Source organism: Idiotropiscis lumnitzeri, chromosome 16 (genome assembly GCF_059441095.1).
Source record: "Idiotropiscis lumnitzeri isolate Australia: NSW breed Sydney's pygmy pipehorse chromosome 16, RoL_Ilum_1.0, whole genome shotgun sequence".
Classification (NCBI taxonomy): Eukaryota; Metazoa; Chordata; class Actinopteri; order Syngnathiformes; family Syngnathidae; genus Idiotropiscis; species Idiotropiscis lumnitzeri.
In genome coordinates, this window is record NC_142406.1 from 1,694,322 (window position 1) to 1,708,323 (window position 14,002).

Sequence of the window (14,002 nt, forward strand, 5' to 3'; positions counted from 1 at the left end):
TCACATTATTCACTTTTATTTAATATCATTCAATTTTATTCACTTTGATTCAAAATCTTTCAATAATATTCACTATCATTCTTAATCATTCAATTTAATTCACATTCATTCAAAATCATTCAATATCATGCACTACGATTCAAAACCATCCAATTTCATTCACTATGATTCAATATCATTCAGTTTTTTTCACTTTGATTCGAAATCATTCAATTTCATTCACTTTAATTCAGAATCATTCAATATCATTCAATATTGTTCACTTGAATTTAAAATCACTCAATTTCATTCACTTTGATTTAAAATCACTCAATTTCATTCACTACGATTCAATATAATTTATGTTGGAATCTAGTTTTAAATCAATGTTAGAATTTAATTTTAAATCAATGTAAACTCAAATTAGCAATCTGACTCCAATTTGTGACTTTACCCAACTCTCACTCATCCAACAATATGCGCGCTCGTTCTGCAATAGAAAGGTATCAGGAAGCCGGCATTTGCACGCACGAGTGGATTTATTCCCAATACACAGATTTACTACATATGCGCCTGGGTCTCGGATCCCTCTCAATACAACTCTACACCTCTCTTGCCACCATCCGAACAGCACTTTTTCCGAGTTGCACAGCAGTGATTCATACTATACAATATGTAAATTATACAAAGACAAAGGCATCCTGGCATGATTCTATTGGCTATGTGTATCCTGCAGTTAACTTTAGCTTATTGGTCTTTCTTCCCCTGAAGAATCACGTGGTGGCTCCTCCTGGTTGTGCTTGAGTCATCTCGTCTCCGCCCCCTCCTTGTTGCCAGCACCGTCTGTCCTAAAACATTCCATTCCTGCACATTCTTGCACCCCCTACTCTGTTCCGCTCCACACGCTCAGCACTTTATAGTCTCACACTTTCATACACAGGATGCAGCTACATCTAATGAACTATGTTAAGCTCAAACTCTTATATTCCTTTATTTAATATTCACTATAATTCAAAATCATTCAATTTTGTTCACTGTGATTCAATATTATTCACAATCATTCTATTTCATGCAATATAATTCAATATCATTCAATTATATTCGCTATGATTCAATATGGTTTCATATACAATATAATAAAATCTCATTCAATTCCTTTCAATATGATTCAAAATCATTCAAGATTATTCACTTTCATTCAACATTATTTAATGTAATTCACAATCATTCATTGTAATTCAGTATCATTCAATGTTATTCACTTCCATGTAAAATTATCTAATGTCATTCAGTATTCATATCATCCACTTTGATTTCATATCGTTCAATTTTATTCTATTTAATATCATTCAATTTTACTCAAAATGATTCAAAATAGGGGTGAGAAGCTCGGCCATCCGGGAGGGACTCAGTGTCGAGCCGCTGTTCCTCCACGTAGAGAGGAGCCAGATGAGGTGGCTCGGGCATCTGTTTAGGATGCCTCCTGGACGCCTCCCTGGGGAGGTGTTCCGGGCATGTTCCACCGGCAGGAGGCCCAGAGGACGACCCAGGACACGCTGGAGAGACTACGTCTCCCAGCTGGCCTGGGAACGCCTCGGCATCCCTCCGGCAGAGCTGGAAGATGTGGCTGGGGAGCAGAAGTCTGGGCTTCCCTGCTGAAGCTGCTGCCTCCGCGACCCCGGATAAGCGGCGGATAATGGATGGATGGATGGATGATTCAAAATCATTCAATTTCATTCACTATGATTCAAATTCATTCAACCCCATTCAACATTTCAGTGTCATTCAGGATTTTTCAAAAACATTCAGTGTCATTCAAAATAATTCCCCCCCAAAAAATCCAGCTTTTCTGCCTTCACACGCAATTTCTTCGGGAATCGCATTTTCTCGTTGTGTGAAGGCGGAGGTTTCGGTCCGACGCCCGCGAAAAGTTGGGTGCGAGCCGATCAATGCTGCAAATGAAAATTTCAAACATCTTACTGGGACAAGTAAGACTGAAACAGAAAAGCCCAAAAATCAGTGTGAGAAGTTCGGTTGACTTGAGAAGGATGTGTGAGAGTAAACAACGGCGAGAGGGAGCGGTGGACTGCGGACTCATCGACAGAGTGAATGAAGGGCAGAGACGGTGGTGGATTTTTTAATTTTTATTGTGATATAGTGCTTGTAAATCTCAGATACATGATATCCAAATAATGAAATATGGCAGTAAGTAAAGCAATACAGAGTGAGATTTAAATGATTAAAAGTTGTCATGGGTTCCAGTTGGTTTGAGATTTTGAGATGAGATTTGGAGTGAAGATGGTTTAGCGCAGGGGTCTTCAATCCTGTTCCTCGAGGGCCGGTGTCCTGCCCGTTTTCCACCTCTCCCTGGTGAAACACACCTGAGCGATCGTTATCTAGCTTCTGCAGACCTTGCTGATTATCTGATCATTTGAATCAGCTGTGTTGCAGCAGGGAGAGATGGAAAACCTGCAGGACACCGGCCCTCGAGGAACAGGATTGAGGACCCCTGGTTTAGCGTGTGAACTAGAAGGTGAGTGGCAGAAGAGCATTGGGAGGAGTGAGAGAGAGGGAATTAAGGAGGTCCAACAGTCGGTCGGTGGAGGGTCGCAGGAAGGCAAGTGGAGGGGTCGGCGAAAGTGACGTCGAGGGAAGAGAGAGTGGTTAGATTTGTAACTTTTTTTTAACATTTTAAACGTACCGATCGGCATGGGATGAGAACAGAAAACTGACAAGGTAAGTGAGCCATTGTTAAACAGATCTTTTTTTGTAATGACAGTAAATGTAATTTTACTCTCTTCTGCTTTTAACAGGTCTTTGTTCTGGAGAAAATAAAACCACAGCAACGTCTCAAAGGGCCTCATTGGCATCGGGCTTCATTGACAAATATTAACATCCCCTGTTTCTAACCCCTGGGAGGACGAGGGGAAAAAACAAGCAAAAAAAATACACCTTAGCTGCTCACACCGCAATGAAGGTCACGGGTATGTGTGTACCTAACTATTGTACCTAGATCCTTGGGAGGATTTTGACTCACCGGTCCCGTGTCTGCCTTTTCTCCGCCAACAGATTCGGCAAACGGGCGCACAGAAGAGTACAACGTGGAACACTGACCCCGAAAACCAGGGTGGCAACCGTGCAGACAAAGAAGAGATGGAAGCTCGGTCACCCTGCTACGAGCTCTCGATGAGACGTGGCCGCTTTCGCCTGACGAAGGAAGAACTTGCTGCCGAGTTTCCGAGGTCCGCGGCAATAGTGTTCTCCTTCGGCTCAAATAAAGTCTGTTCTCTATTCTCTTGGGACCATTTCTATTTATTGAAGGGAAAAGGTAGGTAGCTCATCATTAAACGGCTCCTTTCTTTTTTGTAAAGCCAGTAAATGTTAGAATTTTACTGTCCTATACTTTTAACAGGTCCTTCATTCTGGAGAAAGATCGGAGGTAACGGGTATGTGAGTTTGTGTCCCTCATTAATCTATTTTCTATTGTATTAGTGTGACATATTCATTAATTGTGAAGCGATTTAAGAAAAAAAAATGATCATGATTTTTTTAATATATTGTGGGTCACAGCAAAACCTGTCTCAGCACCGCCTAAATTTTGACTCGCTGATCCTGTATTATGCTCTTCTCTCAACCAAAAGATTTGGAGGACAGGCGCCAAAACACTTGTCAGGGAACACTGAATCCGAAACCAGGGTGGCAACCGTGCGGTCTTTCCCTTCTCGCCGAATTGAACTTTGGCAGGAAACGTCCGTAATTTAACACTTTGTCAGCTTTTGTCCTCACCACCTACTTTATTTTTTTGTTAGAACATTCTTCACGTGGCCCGCGGCTCCGCATCCTCCGTGCGTCTGGACGTGGAAGAGATGAAAGCTCGGTCACCCCGGTATGAGCTCTCCATGAGACGTGGCTGTGCTTGCTGATGAAGGAAGGTCTTGCTGATGCGTTTGGAAGGTCCATGGCACTAATGTTCTCCTAAGAGTCAAGTTAAGCCTGTTCTCTGTTCTCTTCAGACTGTATCTATTGATTGAAAGGAAAAGGGAAGTTGGTCATCCTGTAATTTCCTTTTCTCTCCAAAAAGACTCGTAGAATATGCGCCTCACCACTTATTTATTTCCGTTAGTACGTTCTCCACGGCCCCTGTGGCTCAACACGCTCTGTTCGTCGAGACAAAGAACAGTCGGAAGCTCAGTCGCCCTCGTGAGAAAGCGCAATGAAACCTGCTTTGCTTGCCCGACGACGGAAGGACTTCCTGACCTGTTTAGAAGGCTCATGACATGTTCTCCCAAGGATCAAATCAAGCCTGTTTTCTGTTCTCTTCAAACCATTTTCTATTTTTTGAAAAGTCAAGTCATGTAAAACAATCCCCGTACGGTTCTCTGTGTAGCTAGATTGTCGAAATAAATGCTATTAGTGATGATGATTCTTACAAAGGTTGCAGTGTGAAAGATTTTTTGAAGACTTTAGTGGCTGCAACAGCCATTTATTTATTTATTTAATTATTTATTTTACATCTAATCTGTGCAGTCAACAGTCTTGTTGGAGCATGATCAACCTCCATTTGTTGTTCATTATGCAAACATTTTCCAAAATAAATGGAAATAAAAATGATCTGCTACAGGATCAAACCATTGTCAGTGCAACCGGCAAGGTAACACCTTTACATTCTTTACTGTCATTGAGGTGAAATGATGTTAACTTCAAATTCCTTTTTGAGATAAAATTGCCCACTCTGGTCTCGTTGCACACTTCAGTACAATGACAATAAAGGGATTTCTGATTCACTTTTTGAACATACTTCCCAAATGTATGACAAAGTATGACTGACGACATTTGCAAATAATCCTCAAGAAACCACTGCCAGGCAACAGCCGGTCCCAAGATGCGGAAAGAAAGTAATCCACACGGTTTTGGCCCCGTTGACTTTGATTCTACCTTTTGTTGAAATACTGTATTTTTGTGGTTAATGACATTTCTTTTATTTATATTTTTGCGTGTGTATTTTTCCCTCTTGTTTGTATTCTTGTTTTACCATTTGTAAATATATGATTGAAGTTGCGAAAGATATTTTGTATTGTAAATTATACCTTAATCTGATGTTTTTCAAAAGTCATTTTTTGGAGCAGCAGTACATAACTCCTTGTGAAATGCGCTCTATGAATAAAGTAGCACTGTCTTGTATTGTACTCGGGGGGCGCAACTACAACTAGTATGTTGAGTTTTTCAGCAAACTAATAAAAAATAATTAAAATCTAAAAAATGAATTGGCAAAAAAATATGACGCATATTTAAGTGTCTTTAAAACATAAAAACATTTTTCCGTTAATTGCCGTCAGCCGTGGGTATGCGTCAAGGGCTATATAAATGTGACAAGCTCGCCGTTTTTCTTTTCAAGTTGACTGACTACAAGGTAGGATGATTGATTGGTGTAGACAACTAGAAGACTTTCCTGCATTTTTCTCCCTAGAATACTTGCACATCTACCTTGCTGAAGGGTATTTTCGCTTTAATTTATTTAGCATATTTTCCGGACTACAAGCCGCCACTTTTTTCCTAGATTTTGATGCGGCTAACGGTGGAGCTTTTCTGTGGATTTTTCTTTCACCAGTAGGAGCGCTCTCTAGTGCCGAAAATACGCTAAATGAATCTAGATTTTTTTTCTTCCTCCTCTTGGGTCTGTTATACTTGTTGTTGCCGTGTTAAAAAGGCACTGTTTTCACAATCTGTTGATATACCTTTATGTGCATTCACAGTACAAAATCGTTCTGTACATGCAGTAAACAACACTTTTTTTTTCAACATAGAAAACTGCGGCGTACAGCAGGGTGCGGCCTGTATATCAGCTTTTTATTATCCCCCCTTCCTCCCGGAAAGAGTTCTGCGGCTTATGTACGTGTGCGCCCTATAGTACAGAAATTACAGAGATTTTAAATTCTGTATTTTTTGGATGTAACTAACATTTTAAAAAAAATCTCTCTCTCTCTCTCTTCAAAAAGGAATTAGCAAAAAAATACAACACCTATTTAAGTGTCGTTTATATATTATCGCAGCAAAGCAATTTAAATATGCAACTCAAAACAGAATGGAAACACCCCTCGCATAACGGTCAGTGTGACTTCAGTTTGTGTCCTTCGACCTCAGACACTTTTACTTCGTATCAGTCTGGAATGAGCGTCTGGCTTGTCTCTTCCTATCAGTGCAGGCACTTCTGTTAACACCAGATAACAAGGGTACAATGTTCACTTGCAAATCAAATGACCTGTAAGCATAGTTGGAAACTTAATATGACAACCTAATTTCTTAGACAACATTATTCCATTAATTCTTAATTGCCGTCGGTAGGTGCTGGCGTTTTTCATTCTGATGACAAGGTTGGATGGTAAATTAGTTTAGACGTACCCTAGGATATATGCACGTCTGCCTTTATTTAATTTTAACTTGAAAATGTTTTCTAATGTAACAAAAATAAATTTATTTCATCACTTCAAAATCGAATTGTAAAAATAAAAATGGGTTATTCATTGAACCAAACATGTTGACTCAAACAAATAACCCACAAGACAACCAATTTAAGTTTATTTTACTAAACATTTTTGTTTCGTTATCCACTTGAACCGAAAATGTTTGGTTAGCAACCTTTTTACTTTTTATCCATATTGCTATATTTTTTATCTAACTGATATTGTGGTGTAGGTCTAATTTTTTTCCCTTAATTTTTTCCCCTGTTTCTCCAGCATGGAACAAATATTCACCGCTGAAGGCGAAGGTGGTGGCCATGAGCGCCACCACCTCGTACAAAAATTGGAGCCTCAAAGAGGACGGGACGGTGGCGGCTGGGTCCGCGTTTAAGAACTGTAACATGGACCTGAGCGACGGAAGGAACATCTGCCGAATGGTCCTTTTTGAAGCTCTGGCCTCTGAGGTTTCTGAGGGCCAGAGCTTCCTGATAAAAAAATCTGCTGTTGGGAGGGATGAGCGGGTCCTCCTCTCCCGCCCGGACACCGAATTATTCCGGTGTGCCTATGTCACGGTGTCCGGGGAGTTGGGGGAGGAGGCCGCCCGCCTCATCCATCCGATTGCCAGGACAGTCCACATCCGGGACGTTCCCCAGGAGGACGGGGTCCTGGTAAACATCGAAGGCGTCATCACTGAAGTAATGTATCACACTCGCACCGTCTCAGCGTGTGCGTGATAAAATTGTTTAATCCTTTTGTTTCTCCCTTAGATCCGAGCCATCAGGATGGTGAGGGTGCGAGGCCAGCTCGTGCCCATGGGCGTCATCCTCCTCCAAAAAGTGAATATTTTGCGTTTTACCTCAACTATTATAATCTAAATATGCTGCAGCGGGCAATTCTCATTGTACGTTTTGTATTCCAGGACGGGGCGTCGGCAAAGGTGGTGCGTTGGAGGGAGGCGAATCTCTTGGTCGTTTACGTGGGCCAAAGGGTGAAGGTGACCCACCTTGTGGGCAAGCCTTCACCCTATGGCTTCTCCCTCCAAACGACCAACTCCACCGAGATCAAAGTAAGTAGGCCGGCTAATACAAAATGTGTAGAAAAAAATCAACTAGATTGAAATATTTCCATTGACAGACTTTAATATCTATTCACCACCCGTTTTCTGAATTTCGTAATTTTACGTTGGAAAGGTGAACCGTGATTACCTGAACACCTGTTATTTTCAGTCGACAGTGAGTGTCAAACGGGCACGTTTGTGTTGCTCTCGGGTGTGATAGTAGAAGTCATGAAAATAAAACTGTTCATCCTACGTCTGTTCATAAAGTGTTCTTTTACACAGGAATTGGAAGATACCCCCTTCCTGGTGGTGGGCTACAGACTTCGGGGGGACCTGGTGGAAGTCATAGACGGGGACGACAATACAAGATCACTCCCTCTCGCCACCTGGAGGGAGCAATTCCCCGAGGACCCCCTCATCTCCCAAGAGGGATTTTTTTTGTAATTACAGTGGAACCTCGGTTCTCGACCATAATCCGTTCCTGAACCCTGTTCGAAAAGCGAATTGTTCGAACACCGAAACCATTCCTTTGCTGCTTGCACTGACTTTCTTTGGAGGCATGATTAGGGGCTAAAACACTTCGTACACCGATATAAAACGCGAGAGCAAAACGCAGCACGTCCGCACGCGACAACAGTTGGTCATAAAGAGAGAAAGAGAGCGATCTACACCCGTACGCCGCTCAGCCCCCACCCTCGCGTGCGCACTCACGCGTCATACCGGCGTTCGAACTCCGAGGTTTGTTCAAACTGCGAAGCAAGAATTTCTCTTTTTTTTTTGTTCGAACTCCGATTTGTTCGACCTCAGAGTCGTTCGAGAACCGAGGTTCCACTGTATTTATTTAATGCTTAAAAAAATAAAACTTTTTATTTCCATATTGTGTCTTAACTTGATTTCTTTATTTAATCTGGTTTAACAAGATTCAGCATGCACACGCATACTCATCACCCCGTTCATACTCACTCCTTCCACGGATACACGCGCGTGGGGGCGGTCCCACGCAACGCACACGCACGCTAACCACTTGCACACCATTTCCTTTTATCCCGCATGCTACTCCTTCCACATTTTTCTTCGGATTCTCACCGTTCCAACTTCTCCAATCGCTTCCAAAAAACAACGCCATGCGGGCTTCTTTTCCATTTCCATTTAGTGTTATTCAACATCATTTACTATCATTCAACATCCTTCCACCATTCACTATCAATCCACATTCTCATTCAATTCTATTTGCTACAATTCAAACTCATTCAATATCATTCAACATCCTCCCACCTTCCATCATTCACAATCATTCCACATTCTCATTCAATTCTATTCTCTACGATTCAAACTCATTCAATTTCGTTCTCTACGATTCAAAAATCATTCAATTTCATTCCACATGCCTCCACCCAGATGGCTTCAACTCCGGAGCCTTCACACGCGATTTCTCCAGAAATTGCATTCTCTAGTTTAATGTGTGTTGCAAGTGGGAATGTCGAATTTTCATGACCTACACAAGTTCAACACATTTAAATAAGTCATAAATCTAGCATATGAGAATAGTAAACACAATCACATGTCTTCACTGTGCAAACTACTACTAGTTTCATTTGGTAAATGTATTTTGTTTAATAAATGCAGTGACAAACATAATGTCAGGGTTTTGCTATGGAGGTTGAGGGAGAGGAGGACCCAGATACAGTAAAGTGAGGCAGGAGTAACTTCATGGAAATTAAAAGGTAAAGAAAACAAAGCACACAAGGCATGGGGAAAAAACTAAAATATCAAACGTACAAAACAACAGGGATTAAAAAAAAAAACACAAGTTAAATTGAGTTTCGATGACTCTTTACATCCCTGGTGGAGAGCCAACAGGTATGAACAGAAATGTTGTATTTCAATCAATACGTCTCTCGACATAATATAAGCTGTTGACTACGTCAGCCATTTAGCAGACACTCTCAGACCGGAACACACAAACAGCTGATGCTATCATGACGAAGAGGTTCAATGTCAAACGCATATTAAATATTCATCTCAAAAATATTTTCACCATAGGGTTCAGGCGTGCCCTAAATTTCAGGTCCTTGAGGTTTTTTTCCGGTCTCTCAAGCGTCAGCGCTACATCATAGGACTACATTGTTTATTAGGCCCAGATGAGTCTTAATCGCTCCTTTATAAGATTGACGGCATTAAAAGGGGGTTGGATTAATCACATAACGTGTTTTTCTGACACCACAGAGAGAGAGAGAGAGAGAGCTCATAGTTGTTCAATGTTATTCAGTATCATGCGAAATTATTTAATGTCATTCAGTCTCATTCACAATCATTCTTTGTCATTCAGTATCATTCAAAGTTGTTCAATGTTATTCAGATGTATTTAGTATAAATTGTCATTCAACATCATTCATTTTCATTCACAATCATTGTGTCATGATCCGCGTCGGGCATGACAGGAGTTTTTGTCAGTGTTTACGTGTGCATGCGGTTTGTTATTGTTTTCTTCCCTCCTTCCTGCCATGTGCTTCTGTTATTGTTTGGTCAGCTGTGTTAGCGTTTCCCCTCAGCACTCGTCATCACCAGCCACGCACCTGTTCCCAGTTCATCATCACGCACCTGCTTCCCATCTGCTCCCCTAAGTACCCGGACTATTTAAACCTTCCAGACCGACAACGCAGTGTCGGGTCATTGTTCCTCCTTGCCGCATTTCCCGTGTGTCTCGCTACCTTGGACTGTCACGACCACGCCCTGTTCCCGTTAATGCTCTTGTCATCGTTCCCTGTCCGCCTTGTTCGTTCCCGTCTCGTGTTTGTTCCTTGTCCTCGTTCCAGTTTAGTCTCGTTTTGTTTGCCCTTTTGTTATTTTGGCACCCTGCCACGTGTTTGTCCTTGTGTGACCCTGTCAATAAATTCCCTTAACCCTATCCACCTCCTGCCTCCTCGCCTTTTGGGTCCACCTCCTCCTTGCCGTAAGGCACTCATCACACATTGCTTGTTATTCACAATTATTCATTGTAATACAGTATCATTCAAAGTTGTTCAATGTTATTCAGTTCAATTTAAAATTATTTAATGTTATTCAGTATCATTCAACGTCTTTCATTTTCATTAAGCATAATTCAAAATCATTCAATGTCATTCATTATCATTCACAATCTTTAGTTGTCATTCGGTTTCATTCAAAGTTGTTCAATGTTATTCAGATCCGTATAAAATACATTTATGTCTTTCAGCATCATTCATTTTCATTCACAATCATTGCTTGTAATTCGGGATCATTCAAAGTTGTTCATTGTTATTCAGTTTTGTTCAAAATTATTTAATGTCATTCAATATCATTCAAAGTTGTTCAGTGTTATTCACTTCCATTTAAAAATTATTAAATGTCATTCAGTATTCAATTTTATTCACTATGATTCAAAATCATTCACATTATTCACTTTTATTTAATATCATTCAATTTTATTCACTTTGATTCAAAATCTTTCAATAATATTCACTATCATTCTTAATCATTCAATTTAATTCACATTCATTCAAAATCATTCAATATCATGCACTACGATTCAAAACCATCCAATTTCATTCACTATGATTCAATATCATTCAGTTTTTTTCACTTTGATTCGAAATCATTCAATTTCATTCACTTTAATTCAGAATCATTCAATATCATTCAATATTGTTCACTTGAATTTAAAATCACTCAATTTCATTCACTTTGATTTAAAATCACTCAATTTCATTCACTACGATTCAATATAATTTATGTTGGAATCTAGTTTTAAATCAATGTTAGAATTTAATTTTAAATCAATGTAAACTCAAATTAGCAATCTGACTCCAATTTGTGACTTTACCCAACTCTCACTCATCCAACAATATGCGCGCTCGTTCTGCAATAGAAAGGTATCAGGAAGCCGGCATTTGCACGCACGAGTGGATTTATTCCCAATACACAGATTTACTACATATGCGCCTGGGTCTCGGATCCCTCTCAATACAACTCTACACCTCTCTTGCCACCAACCGAACAGCACTTTTTCCGAGTTGCACAGCAGTGATTCATACTATACAATATGTAAATTATACAAAGACAAAGGCATCCTGGCATGATTCTATTGGCTATGTGTATCCTGCAGTTAACTTTAGCTTATTGGTCTTTCTTCCCCTGAAGAATCACGTGGTGGCTCCTCCTGGTTGTGCTTGAGTCATCTCGTCTCCGCCCCCTCCTTGTTGCCAGCACCGTCTGTCCTAAAACATTCCATTCCTGCACATTCTTGCACCCCCTACTCTGTTCCGCTCCACACGCTCAGCACTTTATAGTCTCACACTTTCATACACAGGATGCAGCTACATCTAATGAACTATGTTAAGCTCAAACTCTTATATTCCTTTATTTAATATTCACTATAATTCAAAATCATTCAATTTTGTTCACTGTGATTCAATATTATTCACAATCATTCTATTTCATGCAATATAATTCAATATCATTCAATTATATTCGCTATGATTCAATATGGTTTCATATACAATATAATAAAATCTCATTCAATTCCTTTCAATATGATTCAAAATCATTCAAGATTATTCACTTTCATTCAACATTATTTAATGTAATTCACAATCATTCATTGTAATTCAGTATCATTCAATGTTATTCACTTCCATGTAAAATTATCTAATGTCATTCAGTATTCATATCATCCACTTTGATTTCATATCGTTCAATTTTATTATATTTAATATCATTCAATTTTACTCAAAATGATTCAAAATAGGGGTGAGAAGCTCGGCCATCCGGGAGGGACTCAGTGTCGAGCCGCTGTTCCTCCACGTAGAGAGGAGCCAGATGAGGTGGCTCGGGCATCTGTTTAGGATGCCTCCTGGACGCCTCCCTGGGGAGGTGTTCCGGGCATGTTCCACCGGCAGGAGGCCCAGAGGACGACCCAGGACACGCTGGAGAGACTACGTCTCCCAGCTGGCCTGGGAACGCCTCGGCATCCCTCCGGCAGAGCTGGAAGATGTGGCTGGGGAGCAGAAGTCTGGGCTTCCCTGCTGAAGCTGCTGGCTCCGCGACCCCGGATAAGCGGCGGATAATGGATGGATGGATGGATGATTCAAAATCATTCAATTTCATTCACTATGATTCAAATTCATTCAACATTTCAGTGTCATTCAGGATTTTTCAAAAACATTCAGTGTCATTCAAAATAATTCCCCCCCAAAAAATCCAGCTTTTCTGCCTTCACACGCAATTTCTTCGGGAATCGCATTTTCTCGTTGTGTGAAGGCGGAGGTTTCGGTCCGACGCCCGCGAAAAGTTGGGTGCAAGCCGATCAATGCTGCAAATGAAAATTTCAAACATCTTACTGGGACAAGTAAGACTGAAACAGAAAAGCCCAAAAATCAGTGTGAGAAGTTCGGTTGACTTGAGAAGGATGTGTGAGAGTAAACAACGGCGAGAGGGAGCGGTGGACTGCGGACTCATCGACAGAGTGAATGAAGGGCAGAGACGGTGGTGGATTTTTTAATTTTTATTGTGATATAGTGCTTGTAAATCTCAGATACATGATATCCAAATAATGAAATATGGCAGTAAGTAAAGCAATACAGAGTGAGATTTAAATGATTAAAAGTTGTCATGGGTTCCAGTTGGTTTGAGATTTTGAGATGAGATTTGGAGTGAAGATGGTTTAGCGCAGGGGTCTTCAATCCTGTTCCTCGAGGGCCGGTGTCCTGCCCGTTTTCCACCTCTCCCTGGTGAAACACACCTGAGCGATCGTTATCTAGCTTCTGCAGACCTTGCTGATTATCTGATCATTTGAATCAGCTGTGTTGCAGCAGGGAGAGATGGAAAACCTGCAGGACACCGGCCCTCGAGGAACAGGATTGAGGACCCCTGGTTTAGCGTGTGAACTAGAAGGTGAGTGGCAGAAGAGCATTGGGAGGAGTGAGAGAGAGGGAATTAACGAGGTCCAACAGTCGGTCGGTGGAGGGTCGCAGGAAGGCAAGTGGAGGGGTCGGCGAAAGTGACGTCGAGGGAAGAGAGAGTGGTTAGATTTGTAACTTTTTTTTAACATTTTAAACGTACCGATCGTTGGCATGGGATGAGAACAGAAAACTGACAAGGTAAGTGAGCCATTGTTCAACAGATCTTTTTTTGTAATGACAGTAAATGTCATTTTACTCTCTTCTGCTTTTAACAGGTCTTTGTTCTGGAGAAAATAAAACCACAGCAACGTCTCAAAGGGCCTCATTGGCATCGGGCTTCATTGACAAATATTAACATCCCCTGTTTCTAACCCCTGGGAGGACGAGGGGAAAAAACAAGCAAAAAAAATACACCTTAGCTGCTCACACCGCAATGAAGGTCACGGGTATGTGTGTACCTAACTATTGTACCTAGATCCTTGGGAGGATTTTGACTCACCGGTCCCGTGTCTGCCTTTTCTCCGCCAACAGATTCGGCAAACGGGCGCACAGAAGAGTACAACGTGGAACACTGACCCCGAAAACCA